We start from the raw sequence: 17,403 nt of genomic DNA, 5'->3' as shown, positions 1-17,403 counted from the left end.
TGAGTTTTCTACAACAGACTTGGTTAGTTTTAACTATTCGAGGAGTGTAAAAGTACCATGGCTTAGTAACTAGGAATCTTTATCACTTTAAGGAAAAAATATTTTTGAAACTGTTTTCGGACGCGTTGATAGATTTAAATTCAGGAAACTCCTTGGGTAAACTTTCCAAATCAAAATCACTTTTCAACTAAGTTTACGAGTCTCATTTCTTAAAAATAGGTTTACTACTTTAGCGTTCTGCGCACCTTTTATAAGTGACAATAAAAGGCCTTAATTTAAGGGCAAACTCGGTTCTGAATACGCGAAAGCGACCGTTCCTGTTAAATGGATTCTTTTCAAGAGTAGAAAATATTGTCTCATAAGTAGTTCTATTTAGACAATCAAAACATCACTTAACCGACGTGAATTACATTCAACCTGTCTTTACCTGCATTTATTATTTACCGTCGTTTTGCAAACCCAATATCTCTTTTATACCGCCTTAGATAAACACCGTAACGATAGTAATAGATAGATTGACAATTGGTCTCTGTGGGATCGATATTCTTTTACATTACTTTGACGTTATTCGTGCACTTGCGAATCTGAACGATCAAGTTTTTGGCGCCGTTTCCGGGGACCAACTTCGTCAAATTTCGTACCCTGTTGTTACACCGTATAGACTAAGGAATTATTAGCTGGTAAATGCGAAGAACCCGTAGTACCTAAAATTTAGTAGATCCTTTAGCGGAACCCGAATGTTATACTCGTACACGCCTCTTACTCATCCGAATTAAGAAAGCTATGGCCGAGAATCACGATAGGAGACCTCTTAAGGAATTCGCCCAACCCTATGATGAGGAACCTAGTTCGAGTATAGTAAACCCCCTTATACCTGCTATCAATTTCGAACTAAAGCCATCTTTGTTGCAATTAGTGCAACAGAACCAATACGCGGGTCTCGCTATTGAGAACCCGAATCAACATTTAAAAGTTTTTATCCAACTAGCCGACACCTTTAAATCTAATGGCACTTCACCCGATGCGATCCGTTTAAGATTATTCCCTTTCTCCCTCAGGGATAGAGCACGTTCATGGCTAGATTCACTTCCAGCTAATTCAATAACTACCTGGGAAGACCTTAGGAGAGTATTCCTTGCTAGATATTTCCCCCTAGTAATACTGTTGTTCTTCGAAACCAAATAACTGGATTTGCTCAAAACCAAGGAGAATCGCTTTTCGAAGCTTGGGAGAGATATAAAGAGCTATTAAGAGTCTGCCCACACCATGGCCTAGAATAATGGCTGGTCGTTTATACCTTCTACAATGGACTCCATTATAACACCAAGATGAGCATCAACGCTGCCGCAGGTAGCACGCTGATGAACAAACCTTATCCGGAAGCTTGTGACCTAATTGAGGATATGGCCCAAAACCATTATCAATGGGGAACTGAACGAGCATCAATAGAGAAAAAGGAGACCCAAGGTGGAATACATGAGGTAAGCTCTCTAGACATGATGCAGGCGAAAATGGACGCTTTAGCCCTTAGGATCGAACATATGTCTACAAACACCAACACCGTAGCAGTAGTCCACACAGAGTACGAACTCTGTGGATTTAAAGGACACGAATCAGCGGAGTGTAACCTTTTGAACGAACTAAATACCGACCAAGTGAATTACGCCCAAGGTAACCCATTTTCAAACACTTACAACCCTGGATGGAAGAATCATCCAAATTTCTCCTATAAAAACCAGAACCCTATCCAAAATCATGCACCTCAGAGACCGCAAGGTTATCAAGCCCAAAAACCAAATCAATCTATGCAAGCTGTGCCCTAGAAGTCTAACATTGAGAAGATCATGGAAAGCTTTATATCGGGCCAAACTCAGCAAAATAAAGAATTCCTAAACCAGAACATTCACGTAAACGAACTTATAATACAATTAGGAACCAAGGTTGATCAGATAATCAGTCACAACAAGATGCTTGAAACCCAGATCTCAGAGGTAGCACAAAACCAAGCCCCACAAATTACACCTGGATGCCAATTTCATTGACAACCTCAACCAAACCCTCGAGGGCAAGCTAACGCTATCTCGTTACGAAGTGGGACCGCTTATGAAGGGCCTCAGATCCCAGCAATGAGTGAGTCCAAAACTTCTAAAGAAAATATGCCTACCAACCAAGAAGAGGAACTGGAGGAATCCGAGAAACAAACCAACCAAGGAGGTGAAGCCAAGGATAAAACTTACAAACCACCACCGCCGTACAAACCACCAATCCCGTATCCGCAAAGACTTAAACAAACCAAAGTCAACAACCAATATCAAAAATTTATAAAAGTAATAGAAAGGCTTCATGTAGAGATTCCTTTTACCGAAGCTATCACCCAAATTCCGTCTTACGCCAAATTTCTCAAAGACATCTTAACTAACAAGCGTAGGTTCGACGATCCAAAACCCTTGGAATGGAACTTTACTTCTGAGGATAAACTTGCTAAGAAGGAGAAAGAACCTGGTAGTTTTTCTATACCTTGCATTTTAGGAAGTCATGTGATCGACAAAGCTTTCCTAGACTTAGGCGCTAGTGTAAGTTTAATGCCCTTAGCTGTATGTAAAAGGTTAAAACTAGGAGAATTGCAACCAACTAAGATGTCCCTACAATTAGCCGATAGGTCTGTTAAGTATCCTGTAGGCATTTTAAAAAACATCCCAGTTAGGATTGGTCAACTTTATATCCCAACAGACTTTGTGGTCATGGATATAAAAGAAGACGAAGATATCCCTATCCTTTTAGGTAGACCATTATTATCAACACATCACTGCTACCCAAGACACGAAAATGTCATGTGATCTGACAAAACCTCCTGTGATAATAATTATGTGTATAATTACCCCTTTGCCCTTATGTCTATATTGAACACAAGGTATAGACCGTGTCATCCTTGTCCAGTTCAATATTGGGCCCATAGACATTTATCCTGTTACGCAGGATGGGCAAATTCCATCTAGGTCACTCATGTCCCTCAGCATGCTTCGTGGAGTACCCATCAACTGTCTTTATGGTTATCCAGTTACGGACAACGTTGGATCAGCAACAAAGCACTCGACTCTACATCTAGGATCCATAGTGGTTTCAAGTCGAAGAGTGGTATATACTATTATCTCCATGAGAATAACTTATGGCACTTTGCATAACTTTCTATATAGTATTCTCATAGCGGGTCAATCCGGTATAAATATTACTCTTAATATTCATACCTATGTTTAAGACTTGATAACTCTTTATCCATGATCCATGAGATGTGATCATCAGTCTACAAACATAACAGTCTTAATGCTTTAATGTTATCCCACTTCACACTAAAGCTCGACTACGGATACTTTAAGAATAGTGTCCTTATGTTTAATGTGCTCTCATGATTAAGTCACACTTAATACATTAAACGGACTATCTATTCCAGGGACTTTATTAATCAACCATAATAAAGAAAATGCCTTTTATTATAAATAAATAATTCGATACAAGTACCAAAAGTATTGGCCTCTAGGGCTTACACCAACAATCTCCCACTAGCACTAGAGCCAATCAGGCATTCCCCTAATGCCCATTGACCTAGTATGGCCATCATGCTTCTGCTGTGCAAGAGGCTTTGTTAGTGGGTCAACAACATTGTCAAGTGTTGGTACTCTACATATTTTCACATCTCCTCTATCTATTATCTCTCGAATGAGATGATAGCGCCTGAGTATGTGTTTGGATCGTTGGTGAGATCTAGGCTCCTTAGCTTGTGCGATAGCACCATTGTTATCATAATAGAGACCAATGGGATCCACAATGCTAGGGACTATGCCAAGTTCACTAATGAACTATTTGATCTAAACAACTTCCTTTGCTGCACTTGAGGCAACATTATACTCGACCTCGGTTGTAGAATCAGCAACTGTATCTTGCTTTGAACTTTTCAAGCTCACAGCGCCACCATTTAAGCAAAACACATAACCATTGGAATCATCCATATTAAAGTGTCTCAGCACTTTGTCTATGTACCCTGACTTAGGCCAAGCATTTTGTGATCTATCTCTATAGATTCTGATTCCTAATATATAGGCTGCTTCACCTAGGTCCTTCATAGAAAAGCATTTCCCCAACCAAGACTTTACTCGTTGCAAGGTAGGGACATCGTTTCCAATGAGTAATATGTCATCTACATATAACATCAGGAAAACGATCATGCTCCCACTAACCTTCTTGTAGACACAAGGCTCATCTTCGTTTTTGATGAATCCATGAGTAATACATCACCTTGATCAGATATCCATATATCTCAGGTAGGTGACGTATCCTGCCTGACCTACGCTGGTCTTGTTCTACTTGAGCAGGTTGCTCTTCCACAACTACTTGTGTTTCCTGCTCTAATTCCTCCATAGGTGTATCAATGCTTTATGATTCTTGAATTTCTTCAAGTTCTACTTTCCTCCCAATAATTCCTTTGGAAATAAAATCCTTTTCTAGGAAAACTCCAGTTCAAGCGACAAACATTTTGCCCTCAGAAGGATTGTAGAAGTGATACCCTTTTGTTTCTTTAGGATACCTCACAAATAAGCATTTGTCAGATTTGGGCTCAAGCTTAGTTGAAATTTGTCGTTTCACATAAACTCCGCAACCCCAAATCTTCATGTAAGACATATGTGGTTTCTTACCACTCCATATCTCATATGCTGTCTTTTCAACCTTTTGGATGGAACACGGTTAAGTGTGTAAGCTGATGTCAATAGTGTATGTCCTCAAAAGGAGTTTGGAAGATTGGGGTGACTCATCATGGATCGGACCATGTCTAACAGGGTTCGATTTCTTCTCTCAGATACACCATTCCCTTGGGGTGTTCCGGGAGGAGTAAGTTGGGATAGGATCCCACACTCTTTCAGATGGTCATCAAACTCTAGGCTTAAATACTCACCACCTCGATCTGATCGAAGAGTTTTAATATTCTTACCTAGTTGGTTTAGTACTTCATTCTTGAATTCCTTGAACTTTTCAAAGGACTCTGACTTGTGTTTCATTAGTAAATATGATGAAGTACTGAAAACCTCCTCTGACTGGTATGTTCAGTGGTCCACATACATCAGTATGTATGAGGGCCAAAAGATCATTAGCTCTTTCACCTTTTCCTGTGAATGGAGACTTTGTCATCTTTCCAATTAAACAAGATCTGCATGTCTCATATGATTCATAATCAAAAGAGTCCAAGAGTCCATCTTTATGGAGTTTGGAAATGCGTTTCTCATTTATGTGGCCTAATCGACAATGCCAAAGGTAAGTTGGATTTAACTCATTAGGTTTCATCCTTTTAGTATTAATGTTATAAACTGGTATTTCAAGATCAAGGACATATAATCCATTGTTCATTTGTGCAGTAGCATAGAATATATCATTCAAATAAATTGAGCAACAATTGTTCTTTATTATGAATGAAAAACCAAACTTGTCCAAACAAGAAACGAAAATAATATTCGTGCTAATTGCAGGTACATAATAACAATTCTCTAACTGAATTATTAAACCACTAGGTAAAGTCAATACATAAGTTCCTACGGCTAAGGCAACAACCTTTGCTCCATTGCCAACTCGTAGGTCAACTTCACCTTTTGCCACATCTCTACTTCTTTTCAGCCCCTGCACATTTGTACAAATGTGAGAACCGCATCCAGTATCTAATACCCATGATGCTGAAGTAGATAAATTAATAACAAAAATACCTGAAGTTGAAGTCTCTACTTCATTCTTCTTATCTTCTAGGTACTTTGGGCAGTTTCTCTTCCAGTGTCCGGTCTTACCGCAATGGAAGCAGGTGCCTTCTTTTGCTATGCCTCCACTAGGCTTTAAAGCAGCAATGGTGGGTTTGGGTTTGGCAACTTCCTTGCCTTTCCCTTTATCACCCTGCTTAATGGGATTTTTGTTCTTTCTCTTTCCATTTCCAATCATCAGAATGGACTTCCCTTTTGACTTCAGATTCTGCTCGGCAGTTCTTAACATGGCGAGCAGTTCAGGAAGAGATTTGTCCATATCAATCATATTGAAATTTAGGACAAATTGACTGAAACTATCTGGCAACGATTGCAAGATCAAATCAGTCGCAAGTTCCTTTTCGAGGGGAAAACCCAATCTCTCAAGGTTTTCCACATACCCAATCATTTTGAGCACATGGGGACCTACATGGGCTCCCTCAGCTAACTTGCCTTGAAAAAGGGCTTTTGAAACTTCAAACCTCTCATGCCTTGCTTGCTCTTGATAGAGCATCTTCAGGTGTTCGATCATATCGAACGCTGACATGTTCTCATGTTACTTTTGCAATTCTGAGTTCATGGTAGCTAGCATGAGATAAGCAGTTTCATTGGCATCATCGACATGCTTCTTATAAGCATCTCTTTCTGCCTTAGGTGCAGAACTAGGAGGTTCCTCTTCAGGAACAGGTGTCTCCAAGACATACAACTTTTTATCATGTTTGAGGACAATGCTCAGGTTTCGGTGCCAATCCAGAAAATTTGTCCCAGACAATTTTTCCTTATCAAGGATTGATCGCAAGATGTTGTTAGAGGTGTTTGCTGTCATGGTACTCTACACAAGGATTAATGAAAATATAGGTATCATTGACATATTTAATTAGGCCTTTAATTAAATATGCTCCCACTATTTTATTCAAAACAAATGACCCTCATCATTTGATTCGGAAAAATCCCGTTGGAAGATTTTCTAGTGGGTCGAGATCCATATTTCACTTCGTTCTAAGTCCGCGTAGGCGGATTAAACAAAACTAGGTTATTTAGGTAGGAACTCCTTCCAATTGTATCTCATACAACTCTCGAAAATTTCAGTTGGGTGAATAACTCCTTATTCCAATCCATCATATGGATCATTCCCAACTCTTGCTTCTAAACATATATATAATCTTATTATAATCTGTTTAGTTAAGTTTGACCCATTGTTTTAACTGTTGGATATTACAATTATCCCATCGCACCTTACTAATATAGAACATGCACCTCGCGTAGGCGAAACCTACATTATTCGATACTAGTCTTGATGAGTGTTAAAACTTGGAAAGCATAAACTTAATATTTAATTTGAGGGAATTGCAATTTTTCTGATCTCACCGGCTTGTTTATCATATAAACCGTCTCTCACATGCATCAACATACATTCACATGCATCAACATACATACATACATAATGAAACAGTTATGGCCCCTAGCGCAATTGTTCTCCCAAGCCAATGAGAGAACCTAAGCTAACCTAACAACGATCTAAGCTTCTCCAAGCAAGATCTTCAAGGTTGTCATCCTTTGGCACTGACTTCTTTGCTTTCTTCATATCATTACATTACATAAAAGAAACTCGTTTTACATACGAGGGAGTGAGATGAGAAAAGTAGTTACATTTGGGAGATTAAGAGAGAGGCACGACACGCAGGTCGTATTTTAAAACCCAAAGCAGAATAAAGGAAAACTAAGGCCATAACCGATCACCACAAGACAATAATAAACACTTTATTATTATTATTAATTCTTTAATTAATTAAAATCAAATTAAATATCGACGACCGATCACACTACGCAGAGTTAGCCGGGGGTCCGCTGCCCGGTCAGCGGGGTTGAAGGGGCAGCGCCCCTGGCCGAAATTTTAATGAACAATTCATTTAAAATCGACGTCGCTTTTCGCATCAACACTTGATACTTTAAAGCACTGAGTTAGTGAATTTTGCCTTGCGTTAACTGGTTAACCATATGTGTTAACCGGTTTACACTGTTTGAAATCTCTTCAAAAAATTATTTTCTGCCTTGCGTTAACCGGTTAACCAAAAGCGTTAACCGGTTAACACTGTTTGAAAATCACTTGGAAAACTATTTTCCGTCTTGCGTTAACCGGTTAACCAAAAGCGTTAACCGGTTAACACTGTTTGAAAAACTCAAAAATTTTATTTCGTATTGCGTTAACCGGTTAACCATATGCGTTAACCGATTAACATTGTTCCAAAAAGTGTTTTAGAAAGCACAACTCTTGTGCAATCATAACCCCAATCGCATAACTCTCTGACAACACAACCCTTGTGCCGTCACTAACCCTGATGCACCAATTTCAGACCGTCAAACACATCTCGATTGTTAATTCAGTATGATTGATCAACACGTTATTGCTTCACCATACTAATGTCGGATCAAGAAGCAAACGACCATTGATCGCTCAAAGGAAAATAATCATTGAGTGTTTGAATGAACGAAACGAGAACACTATATCATATATAATGTATTTTGCATCAGGATTATATATATATATATATATATATATATATATATATATATATATATATATATATATATATATATATATATATATATATATATATATATATATATATATATATATATATATATATATATATATATATATATATATATATATATATATATATATATATATATATAACTTGATCGATCTCAATTTAATCTTTGATTCATTCTGTCTTTAATCATATTATTACAGAACAAAAACAGTTATCAGATTCATGGTTTCGTAAGTGGCTCTGATACCACTGAAGGAGAATTGCCATCCAAGGCGCAGCGGAATTTAAAAAATTCTCCTTTAATGATCCTTACGAATGGGCATGATCAGTGATAGAATCATTACCTCTTGTGGCGATTCAAACCTTTGGTGCAGATCTCTTGTAACGATCAAAACCTTGGATACAGATCCACGGGGCGATCACGAACGTTGAAAGATGACAACGTCTCTACTCAGTCCACACGAACGGATTCCTTCAATCGCAGTGCTAGCTGTTATGAATGAAGGATTTGAGTGAGAGAAAGAGAGATACAAAATCCAACTCTTCTGTTATGCTGTATTCCCATACAATGCTTCTGCACAAGAGTTCTATTTATAGAACCACTTGTGTGGGCTTCAAGCCAAAAAGCTCACTTAAGTGTATTTTGGCCCATATCTCATAATATGCCAAAATCACTTAAGTATTTGGTACCTTACCATATTTCGTATTCTGATTAAGTACACCGTGCCTTACGATGTTCCTTAGTTACTCTATCTCTCATAAATCCGTCCTTTGTGTGTGACCCTGTAGGTTTTCGCGACGTTGACAATTATATTAAATCACGCATTTAACATAATAAACAGTGAGCGGTATCTAGCAACACATCACTACTACCCAAGACACGAAAATGTCATGTGATCTGACAAAACCTCCTGTGATAATAATTATGTGTATAATTACCCCTTTGCCCTTATGTCTATATTGAACACAAGGTATAGACCGTGTCATCCTTGTCCAGTTCAATATTGGGCCCATAGACATTTATCCTATTACGCACGATGGGCAAATTCCATCTAGGTCACTCATGTCCCTCAGCATGCTTCGTGGAGTACCCATCAACTGTCTTTATGGTTATCCAGTTACGGACAACGTTGGATCAGCAACAAAGCACTCGACTCTACATCTAGGATCCATAGTGGTTTCAGGTTGAAGAGTGGTATATACTATTATCACCATGAGAATGACTTATGACACTTTGCATAACTTTCTATATAGTATTCTCATAGCGGGTCAATCCGGTATAAATATTACTCTTAATATTCATACCTATGTTTAAGACTTGATAACTCTTTATCATGATCCATGAGATGTGATCATCAGTCTACAAACATAATAGTCTTAATGCTTTAATGGTATCCCACTTCACACTAAAGCTCGACTACGGATACTTTAAGAATAGTGTCCTTATGTTTAATGTGCTCTCATGATTAAGTCACACTTAATACATTAAACGGACTATCTATTCCAGGGACTTTATTAATCAACCATAATAAAGAAAATGCCTTTTATTATTAATAAATAATTCGATACAAGTACCAAAAGTATTGGCCTCTAGGGCTTACACCAACAACCAATTCTAGGAGACGCATGTTATGCGATTGATATCACAGATGAGTGCATAAGAGAATTCGATCAGGGAGAACCTAAAATCGAACCATTTTCAAACCCGAATGAAAAGGATGACGAGTTAGAGGAAACGGAACCTCACGAATGTTTGGATCTTACTCCAGACCCTTCACCTAATTCTCAAAAACTAGCCTAAGAACTTAAGGAACTACCCAAGAACCTAAGATATGAGTTTTCGGATGAAGAAATGAACCGCCTAGTAATAGTTAGTGCCATCTTAAATCAAGACGAGACGAATCGACTCTTGAATGTTTTAAGAAGATACCCATCTGCCTTAGGGTACAACATCTCTGATTTAAAAGGTATTAGCCCATCCGTGTGTATGCACAGGATCTCACTAGAGGAGGATTCAAAACCTTCAAGAGAACATCAGAGAAGAATCAACCCTGTGATGAGCGAGGTAGTAAAGAAGGAAGTCCTTAAACTACTGGAAGCTGGTATAATCTATCAGATCTCTGATAGTAAGTGGGTAAGTCCTGTACATGTGGTACCCAAGAAGGGAGGCATCATAGTTGAGCAGAACGAAAAGGGAGAGCATGTCGCTAAATGCATAGAAGGTGGATGACGTATGTGCATAGATTATAGGAAGCTCAATAAGGCAACTAGGAAAGACCATTTCCCCCTTCCATTCATAGATCAAATGCTTGAGCGTCTTGCCAGACACTCTTACTTTTGTTATCTTGATGGATATTATGGATTTTTCCAAATACCCATTCACCCCGAAGATCAAGAGAAAACAACCTTTACCTATCCCTACAGAACGTTTGCTTACAGACGAATGCCGTTTGGACTCTGTAATGCGCCAGCTACTTTCCAATGTTGTATGATGTCAATATTCGCGGATTATCTCAACGGAATCATGGAAGTATTTATGGACGACTTCTCGGTGTGTGGATTAGACTTTGAAGACTACCTTATTAACCTTGAGAAAATCCTAGAGAGATGCGTAGAAGTTATCCTTGTGTTAAACTGGGAGAAGTGCCACTTTATGGTCAAAGAAGGCATAGTGCTAGAACATATAATATCTGAAAGAGAAATTGAGGTCGATAAAGAAAATATAGAAGTTATAGAAAACCTTAACCCTCCTAAGATAGTTAGAGAAGTCCGTAGTTTCCTTGGACACGTCGGTTTCTACCGACACTTCATAAAAGACTTCTCTAAAATAACAAAACCCCTGACTGACCTTCTGATGAAAGACATCGCATTCATTTTCAATGAGAAATGCATCAAAGCCTTTAACCAGTTAAAACAAGCATTAATTTCAGCACCCATTCTACAAACCCCGGATTGGGCTAAACCCTTCGAAATAATGTGCGATGCTAGCGATTTCACTATAGGAGTTGTTTTAGGGAAAAGAAAAGATAAGAAACTACACGTAATATATTACACTAGTAGAACCCTAGATGCCGCTCAATTAAATTATACAACAACAGAGAAGGAACTCCTAGTTGTAGTTTTTGCAATCGATAAATTTAGGTCTTATCTTGTAGGATCTAAGATTATTGTCTATACAGACCATGCAGCTATCCGCTACCTTCTAAGCAAAAAGGATGCAAAACCTAGATTACTCAGGTGGATCCTTTTACTACAAGAATTCGACTTAGACATTAGAGACAAAAAAGGAACAGAAAACGTAGTTGCTGACCATCTTTCCAGATTAGAGCATTTAAAGCCAGATGATTTACCTATAAATGATGACTTCACCTATGACAGACTAGTAGCTAAGATAGATACCGCTCCCCTTGAACCAAATAGAGACAACCTTGGGACGATTTTAGAAATTAGCAGAGTACCATGGTACGCTGATTTTGTGAACTATCTAGCCGCTGATATCATACCACCTGACCTCAACTATCAACAGAAGAAGAAATTCTTTAAAGATATAAGACACTTCTATTGGGACGAACCACTCCTTTTCAAAAGAGGAACTGATAACATATTTCGATGTTGCGTCCCGGAAGAAGAAGTCAGAAACATCATAGAACATTATCAGTCTTCACCCTATGGTGGACATTCAAGCACATCTAAGACATACGCTAAGATCCTTCAAGCTGGTCTTTATTGGCCGACATTATGGCGTGATGTCCATGCTTATATTGTCCGATGTGACCGGTGCTAGCGCGCTGGAAACATCTCAAGACGTGACGAAATGCTTTTGAAGAACATCCAAGAAGTAGAATTATTTGACGTTTGGGGTATTGATTTCATGGGACCTTTTCCATCTTCATTGGGAAACAAGTACATTTTGGTAGCCGTTGACTATGTGTCCAAGTGGATAGAAGCTATCGCCGCACCCACCAACGACATAAGAGTAGTCATCAAGATGTTCAAGAATAATATCTTTCCCAGATTTGGAGTTCCACGACTTGTCATAAGCGATGGTGGATCACATTTTATATCCAGGATATTTAATAAACTCCTAAAGAAATATGGAGTAAAACACAGAGTAGCAACACCATATCACCCCCAGACTAATGGTCAAGTGGAAGTATCCAACAGAGAGATTAAGCAGATCTTGGAGAAAACTGTATCAATATCTAGAAAAGATTGGTCTGAAAAGCTAACAGAAGCACCGTGGGCTTACAAAACTGCTTATAAGACCCCCATTGGAACTACACCGTACCAGTTGGTCTACGGGAAGTCATGCCACTGTAGCACCTCAAATTTGCTCCCCCTCATTCATGCATTCATATTTAGGTCATTTAACATTTCATATTGCATTTCATCATGTCAATCAGAATTAGCTCCAAGAAGCTTGAATATCCTCCAAGACACTTTGTGGGTTCTATTTAGATGATCAGTCAACACAGGGGAATGACTTGAGTTACTTCCAACATGTTCAAATAGGGTCTATTTATCATTCAAAACGCTAATCGTGAAGGAGCAAAAGACTGTCATGCTCGCTAGGCGAGCGACGTGGTTCGCTTAGAGAATCTGAACTGTCATGCTCGCTAGGCGAGCAAATTCTTCACTAGGCGAAGCGCACGTGTTTTCAAAATATAACAGAAAATATTGGACTTGGACCTCTCTCATTTGAGCCCACAAAGCCACGAAAATTAGGTTATAAATTCAGAATTTCATTGAGCCAAACCCTATGCTATTCCTATTACCCTGGCAGAAGAGAAGAGCTAACAGAATTCAGAGCAGCCTCCATAGAAACTGAAGGAAAGAACTCCTTTGCCCAGGATCACCTCTACCACCTCTATCTCACACAAACCCTAAGATTGCTTTGCAAACCCAACCGGGCAATTCAATTTCATTCGATCTCTCCAATCAGGTTTGCCCTATTCCCATTATTTTATGCTTTCAATTAGAAATTTCTAAATGTATGAGGCATTATGGTTGAATTTGGAAGAGTGGGTATCATTAGGTTTCACGCGTGGGTTCAGATGTGCATGAATATGTAGAACAATACCTTGAATGTTTAATCTTTTAGTTTCTGAAATATGTACCATAGGGTTTGGGGTTCCGAAAGTCGGACTGCTATCGAGGAAGAAACCAAAACGTGCAGGCATTCGCTAGCACCTCGCTAAGCGAACCTGTAGCGAAGCTTCGCTAGCACCTCGCTAAGAGAAGCAGTAGCGAGCGTGACAGAAGTTATTTTTGCTCTCTAATCTGTTTGGTGTTTGTTATGACATGCTTTCTCTTGCATCCGTGCACTGTTTACTCGACGCTTTGTTGTTATGCTTCTTTTGTTTGGTGCAACTTTGGATTGCACCCCGTCGTGTTATTCTAACCTGTTTGTTGAGGTTTTGTGAGGGCTCGTATGACTCCTGAAGAGATAGCTTGCTTGGTATTCCACTTTATTTATGGGATACCACTTGGAGATTTATTCCGATTACCTGTGCTGACTTGCTTTCTTTGATGGTGCTAGCTTGAGAGATCACCGGGTTTCTTGCCTCATTAGTTGTTGTTACTTCGGATCTTTATCCGTGGGGTAGATCTCTTGATCCCTTTATCTCTCTCGCATTTTACCGCTTTCTTAGCTGGAAGACCTCAATAGGAGGCAATGTTTTCTTTTGTTTGTTTATTTTTGTGCCCAAAGACCTCCAAGGAGAGGCACCAGTGCTAAAGACCTCCATGAAGAGGCAATTGACGGATAAAAGGGATTAGTAGTCAATCCCCCGTTATTCAGTGTGTCGTTCTTTATGCTCGCACTACGTGTCGATGCTTCAGAATAAAAGCCCAAGATCTTTTGTCCGGTCGGTCAGTGGAGAGGGTTCCACCTTTTTGAACCCCCACTTTTTGTCAGGAGCTCACCCTGTCCAGGGTTAAGAGCTATGAGGTCTTATCCTCATTACCCTTTTGATCTGCTCACCCTGACGTTCAATGTTAGTGGTTAAGAGCCCATTTGATTACCTTTCCATGGCTTGTTTGTCGAGGTTGATATGACCCCTCTTGACTAAAGCCCTACCCATGTATGTTTGAGCCCCCTTGTTGGCATGTTTACTTTATGCATGTTTGTTTTGTATGGTGTGATCGTCTCCCCATAGGGTTGCTAGGCTTCGTATAGTCTCTCGTTTGCATGTCAATTAAGGTAGCACGGTTCCTTTGTCTAGAACTTCCTTTTTGCAGGGGCTTTCCTAAAACACAAACAAACTCATTGGTTTTTCTTCTCCTAAGAACACGTTTACTCCTTCTACTACAGGCGAGTAAGTCTCCAAAGGTCGAGCATCCGGTAGATTGCGTAGTAACGTCGTTCGTCCAAAACAAACCCCTAGTTAGCCGAACTACGACTTGCTCTGATTCTCATTCCAGATGAGATACGTAGGCATAAGACGCGATGTCTTAGCGAGCACACTCCTCTTTAACCCATAGGTAGCTGAGCTACAAAGACTCTGATTCTCATATTCAGATGAGATACGTATGCAGTGGATGCGACATCCGTGCGAGTCATTTTCTTTTGACCACTCTTTTAGTAAATAGTACATTAGATAAACCCACACTCTTTAGACAAGAACAACAAGAGTGGATCCCGTAGAGTACTACGGATGCGTAGGGGTGCTAGTACCTTCCCTTCACATAACCGACTCCCAAACCCAAGATTTGGTTGCGAGACCTTGTCTTTTCCTTTCCTTTTTTCCAGGTTTACTTCGAGCGTTTCCTTTCCCCCTTTGGGATAAATAACGCACGGTGGCGACTCTTCTGTCATTTCCTTTTATCGCCGGTTGTTTTTTTGCACTCCCTTTTTTAGGTTGCGACAGCTGACGACTCTGCTTGGGACCCGATTTCCCTAAGCGAGTCCCTCCTAGCTTTTGTAGGTTTCTCGTTTGTTAGGTGTTTATTCTTTTGTACAGTTATTTATTTATCTGCTTCATCTTATTGCATTATGTATATATCATTGCTGTGTCTGTTGGCTCTGTGGAGGTTGTTTGTTTGTTGGGGTGGGATGTTCCATGAGAGATAAGCCCACTACCCAGGCTTGAGCGTACACATAGGTTTTAGAGTGGATAGTCATGAGGCTTGCGTGGCATGTTGCTACGTTAAGTCGTTCATGAAGACCCACATTCCAGACGAGGTTTCTTTTGGATATATTCTGTCCTATGGGTGTTCCATAACGACAGATGTTCCTTTAGAAATCGTCGACTCTGGTAACCATTTCCCGAGAACTCAGTCGAGGCCTCTCCTCCGAAACGCGGTTATGTTAGCTCTGGTGAGCGCATTCTCGTTGCTCAATCCGAGGACCCCGAGACTGGGAACTTGCTTTAGGATATCCTATTGAGGGGAGTCAGTGGAGGTCTTTTATCCCGTAATAATACCAAACCTTCAGTGGTAAACGTATTATTCGACTGATGGGCTAGAAGCTGACAAACTTCTGTTCTTAGAACCTACCAGTGAGAGGCGGGCTAAATTCAGGAAACCTTAACCTCCAACCAACCCGGTTTTTCTGGAGTAGAGTTTTGATCTCGTATTATATTCCTCAGTGGGTTTCTCTTCAGATAGTGCAACCCGACAGATGTTCAAGCAGATACAACAATCTTGATTTCCATGTCACTGCATTGCATCACATCATTTTGCATTCATATCATTCAATACATGTTTATCTATTCACAGGGGTTTATATCCCCTTCTTGATTCTAGTCGGGATTTTCTTCTTACACTGTTTATCAAATGTGAGAGTGGAATCAAGGGGGTAGAATGCCCTTTGGAATTGATAAACATGTCATTGCATTTGCATCAGCATGTCTTTGAGGTAGAAGGTGAAATTCATGAGACCCTGTGCCAGGCCTTTGAGGCAGTTTGGATCAAAGACGTAGCTCCGGTGGAAGAGGTTAAAGCAGGTGCCTCTATCTCGTCCTTCAAGCAGGCACATGCCTTGGTAAATTCAGGTGTTGCTCCCGGTTGGGGACGTCTGGTGGATTTACCTGTAAAGGAAGACAAGTTTGGGATTGGGTATCAGCCAGTTTTGACTTCTACAACTTTAGCACTTCAGACTCGTCAGGGGCCGATTACTTTCTCCAGTGCTGGCATCATCCAATATGGCCAGGTCTCTAAAATCAACGATGAAGATGGGGATAGTGATTGCAACATCGACAACTGGGTGCGTTCGAGGATCCCGGGTGAAGTCATCAACAATTGGTCTTCTGAGGAGATTGTCCAAGTCACTTTTCTGGAGGAGTAATTTTTCTTGTTTATTCATGCATGTCCAAGTCTTACGTTCCGCCCAGGGTGTAATGACTCAGTGTAGGGCTCATCTATATGGATACCTGCATTTTTTATCACAAATAGAGGACGTCTTATTGCATTCAAATATTTTGTTCATTGTCTTTCTATTTTTGCAGTTTTAAAAAAAAATATATAAAAAAATATACATTTTGGCAATGTTTTGTTTAGCTTTCATTCCTTGTTCACACTCATAAGCACATACCATCGCTCATGCAGATGCACGTCACCGGATCCTATTGATAACGGTTCTGCTATGGCTCGCTTCGACTTTGAAAATCCAATCTTTCAAGCTGAAGAAGAGGGTGATGAAGACTGTGAACTCCCTGAAGAGCTTGCCAGGCTATTAAAGCAAGAGGAAAGGGTCATTCAACCGCATCAAGAGTCTACTGAAGTGATTAATCTTGGCACCGAGGACGTCAAGAAAGAAATCAAGATAGGGGCTGCTTTGGAAGATAATGTGAAGAAGGGGCTGATTGAATTGCTGCAAGAGTATGTTGACATCTTCGCCTGGTCTTATCAGGACATGCCCAGACTTGACACAAACATTGTGGTACACCATTTGCCTCTCAAAGAAGGTTGTCCTCCGGTCAAGCAGAAGCTTAGAAGAACAAGACCAGAGATGGCTGTCAAAATAAAGGAAGAAGTGCAGAAGCAGTTGGATGCAGGGTTTCTAGCAGTCACCAATTATCCGCCATGGGTTGCAAACATCGTCCCAGTACCTAAGAAGGATGGAAAGGTACGGATGT

At 39.9% G+C, this 17,403-nt stretch overlaps 1 non-coding gene across 1 annotated transcript; it reads right to left on the bottom strand.

Annotated features, from left to right (window-relative positions):
• Nucleotides 1-1,166: 1,166 nt before the first annotated feature.
• On the bottom strand, nt 1,167-1,273 carry LOC127115953 (small nucleolar RNA R71). Its single transcript, XR_007800950.1, has one exon. It is a non-coding gene; the product is annotated as a small nucleolar RNA R71 (small nucleolar RNA).
• Nucleotides 1,274-17,403: the final 16,130 nt, after the last annotated feature.

This window comes from Lathyrus oleraceus, chromosome 1, assembly GCF_024323335.1.
Source record: "Lathyrus oleraceus cultivar Zhongwan6 chromosome 1, CAAS_Psat_ZW6_1.0, whole genome shotgun sequence".
Classification (NCBI taxonomy): Eukaryota; Viridiplantae; Streptophyta; class Magnoliopsida; order Fabales; family Fabaceae; genus Lathyrus; species Lathyrus oleraceus.
Note: the sequence above shows the minus strand (reverse complement) of the source record. Positions and strands in the feature narration are given on the sequence as shown.